This window comes from Pocillopora verrucosa, chromosome 13 (genome assembly GCF_036669915.1).
Source record: "Pocillopora verrucosa isolate sample1 chromosome 13, ASM3666991v2, whole genome shotgun sequence".
Lineage (NCBI taxonomy): Eukaryota > Metazoa > Cnidaria > Anthozoa > Scleractinia > Pocilloporidae > Pocillopora > Pocillopora verrucosa.
Window position 1 is genome coordinate 14,132,685 of NC_089324.1, and position 4,566 is coordinate 14,137,250.

Consider the following 4,566-nt stretch of genomic DNA (forward strand, 5'->3'; position numbering starts at 1 on the left):
TCAACAAATGTAATGTAATTCGAACAATAATTATCGAGTTTATAAGGTACCCAGCAAACAAACAAAAACAAAGGTATACAAGCGTCAATCAGACTTGTTGATCTTTGTGAGACGAGCTTAACTAAATCAGTATTTTGATTCTTATATTAAGCATTAAGTAATGATCAGTTGAAGGGGACGCTATCAATTCGATAAAATCGCTAATTGTATTACTAATCACCATTCTTAAAAACTCGAGGAGTTTGCTGTTGCCGAAATGGCGTTACAATTATTTATTTCTTTGCGGCAAGATTTTCTGCACAGCTCCGTACTTTATTGTGCACACAGTACAAAAAAAAATGGCAAAAGTTATGAATTGCCCATGGAACTACGGATTTGTTGCAGAAAAGTATGGAATTGTAAGAAAATCTATCCATTTAAGTTTTACCCTTCACGTCAATAGAGTTTTTGAAATTCTCTTCTGAGTTGACAGGTTATAATTGTCTTTGTTTAGCAACTACAAACAATCGCTCTCAGTGCCCTACAGCAAATTTCTCTGAGATCATGGCGGAATTCAAATAGATTTTTTGGGACAAATGAAGTCTCTGTAGGTGTCAAGTATATTCCCTATTGTTTGCTGTGCCTATTTAATCTCTCACTCGGCGATATGCTGTACCCTTATCAACATTTTCCTCGAAAGAGTTCACACATTTACGCAGTCTTCAGGTCACGTCTAAGAAAGACGTGCATGAAATGCAAAAAATAAAAACTGACGATTATTTGAATAACAAACATAATGTAATCGCCGGCGATAATCAACAATCAAAAGTTTTTAAACTATTTATGACAAAATTTGTTTATTAAAACGTTCACCCATAGACAACTTTGCAAATATTTGTTTCTTTGGAGTTTCCAACGAGACGTTTTGGCGGGAAGTTTATATCTTTCAAAAAAACGTACATTGTTTTGTTGTCACTCCATTGCTTGGAAACAAATGTATAATCGGTTCCTCAAAGTTTGGATTAAGAAGGCAGAATACGGTTTATAGTAGTTCTATGGTGAGCAAGCTTATCTCTAGGTGAGCAATCTTTTAAAAAGTTTTTTCCACCGACGTTTATACTTCTACGACCTTATTCAAAACACTTTTCACTGGACTTTTGAAGGACAAAAGATCTCTAAAGCAGCCAATTTCATAAATGCAACTCGGGAAAGAAAGTCGAGAAGCACGGAAGAACTTATCCTGTATATAAACTGCCTCGAAATAGAATCATCAACCGCTCTGGAGCAAACGGTTACTTAGGGTCATTTTCCTGATTAAATATAGAAATACTATCCGAGATTTATTAATCAGTTTTTCGCACAGTTTAAGAAATTTCAACTTAAGTCGGATTATGCTCTGAGATTCTGGTTTGAGTCTAAAAGGCTAAGACATTCAGTAATTTTGCCTACATTTAACTATAAAAATGAGCACGAGAAAGGGCTGTCTCAGCTGATTATTAACTCTAAGAATCATTTTAGAAACAAATATCTATTTTTGGAACGTGATTGTACTCTCTAAGTTTAAAGAACCCAAAAAATCAGTAGAAATGACTGTGGGATCAAATAGTTTTCACAGAAATTAGGTGAAGATGTTGCAATTATTTCAAGACCATTTCACTTTTCAGTATTCCACGAAGAAATGAAAGCTATCTATTTTTTTTGGAACATTCTCAATTTGGTGTCAGCCTTAAACGTTAAGATATTTTAAGATTAAGCTCTATGTGGCATTGAATTATTTTCTTAAAAAATCAGAGGTCCTAGAAAGGTTGAAAAAAATTTAAAAAATTGGAGTTTTTGGAACAAATTTATCCTTTTCACTCCCAGGTTCGCGGTAGAAATTCTCCATACTGTCTGTCATATAGTTCTTGTGATATTAGTTTGGAGAATTTGGTATTGGATCAACTAATTATCCCTTAGTTGATATTTCACTTAATTCCAATCACTTGTCTATCTGCTTGATATTGTATTAGGAGAAATTTTGTCTTCATCTCTTTATCTCTAACGGGAGTTAGAAATTTAAATTGTTTCACGCGTCAAGAGCTGATGCATTAGGTGATTTGGCTTCAATGTCTTAAAAAGTACGAAAGCTAATAAGCGTTTTTTAACTTGTCAGAATTCGAAACATTAGTTATAGAAACAATTTGAGAAAGGCGATTTGAAGCATGCTCTATGTGTCCTGTTTTAACGTCATTTTAAGCGTTAACGTCTTTCTAATATCAAACAATCAAATCCATTACTGAAAGAGTACTCATTTCGAACAAAATTGATTATAACGGTAATGATAGTAATAATATCAACGGACCTTACAACGAATCAGAGAAGAAAATATGAATTCTAGAAGCCCAAAGGTTCTATAAGGTTTTATTCTACTGAATTGAGTAAAAGATTCGATATCAGTTATAGAAAAAAATTGTTATCAATCAGATGCCTTAATACTTTCGAACATCTTCTGATATTTATATCGACAAAACATGTTACCATGGTAGCGGAATACCTTCTAAGCGAGCCCCCCGACTTAATATCTGCTACAAGTGCATGCTGGTATCTTGAAAGTGAATAACCTCGGCGAATCTTATTTATTTTCCCTCAACAGTTTATTGTTTACTATGATCGACTTGTTAAGATATAACCTCCTCCAAAATATCAAAACAAAAATTGGAGAAAAAAAATTAATTGGATGCCACTTCATCTCACGTAAATCGCTATTCATTCATGAATACTGATGAACACTGCTGTACAACATTTGCAGTTCTTAACGATAGCCAGAATTTATTGCAAAAGTTCTTTAAAACATCTCCCCTTAAAACGCCCTTTTTACAGCTTGTGTAAAGTGTCAAATCTACGTCCATTTCATGCACGAGTTCTCGTTTAAATATAATCTAGAAAAAAGTATTTCTCCTTTTTTTATTTATCCTTTTTCAAAAAATCTCGCCCACAGCATAACTTTTTTCTAAAGTTTAACTGATATCCTGACTAAACTGACGAAACTCACTTTAAAAAAAATTACCTGGTCAGAAACCGAATTCTCGAAATATAATAAATACTCTATTTCCGATTCCTCCGAAATTAGAAACTCCTGAAAAGGCTGTCACACCTCGTGAACTCAATTTGCTTATAGAATTTTGTTCAAAGATTACTTTAGAGTTTGCAACTAATCTGCGAAAATTTAATCACGTCGTTACTTTGTCCACTTTATGGCCTGATTAAAGCAAAAAGAATTTTGGGTATACGCCAAGACTCCACACCTAAGGAACAGCAGCCACATACACACATAAACAAACCTATTTTGAAAAAAATTGATTTCTGTAGCTTACCTTGACATGATTTTTCGTCCTTTCCCATCCATTTCTCAGTTTTATTTAACCCAAGTGATAGATCTGCACGAAAAAAAATTAGCAGTATTAGTTCTCGTTGTTTCTTAAACTGTGCGTGAATAATTCAAACAGTTATTTGATTATTTAATGTATCAGAGAAACTCGATCCACTGAGTGACAGCAGCGGCCAAATAATTAAATTCAAATATCTTAAGTGGCCATTCAACAAGAATTGCTCTTGGTTTTTGTTGTGAGTTTTAACTCGGTTTGAATTTGTCGCCAAGCGAAGAATTTACGATTTCATAAAATCTCTGCACTGTTTGGGCGAACTAACACGATTCAAGGACGAATTTGTCCTTAAAACTGTTCTAAGAAGGAGATCTGTGAGTAAAATTGCTTACCGAGAAATAGCTCCACACAATTCTACCGTTCATTTACAGTTCTCAACTACACAAAGCACGCTGTACAACAATGTACAACGAAAGCTCATTCTCACTCTCACCTCGTGCTCTGTCGTGTAATTCTTTATAATGAGCTTCCGAAAGTCCTCAAAAACGAAGCATCTCCAAATTGTGCCTATTCCGTTTGTATTTTTTTGTATTTTGTCTTCGAAGTGCGGCAGTTCAGACCACGAGGAACGGTACAGAAAAATGCAAATGAACTTTAAGATTTACACGTGCATATTCAACCTCGCGGCTGAACCCTAAAAATGAATGGTGTCAATTTGCCTAGCAAAGTGTCATGTGTTGAGATTGAATTTTATAAATAGCTTTATACATAATTCTTCTGATAGTTACCTGTCGGATTTTTATATCACTTATATTTTATATCAAAGTAGATTTGTAGGGTGGCTAAGGAAAAAGGACGAAGCAGTTTCAAGAACAAATTTTTGAGCGAGAAGAGCGGCAAAAGAGAAAACGTATAAAGAGGGTAAGCATAATATTTACTTCGAACGGCAAACGACAAAAATTGAAGCGTCTTTCATCTTCTTTCTGTCATTTTCTCAATGAGCTAAGAAGCGCGGGAAACTTGGGCAAGTTTCGTAGCAGTTTTGATAATTAAGTCTCATGGAGGGGTGATGGGGGGTCAGTTACAGCCATTGGCGTCCCCAGAGCCACTCATGACTGAAAGAAACGAGGAATCTGGGTACGAGAATGAGTTACAATAGCTATGAGAGTGACATCAAGTTGCACAAACCAGACAGCTTACAAAACAAAATCATGAAGCTTGAACG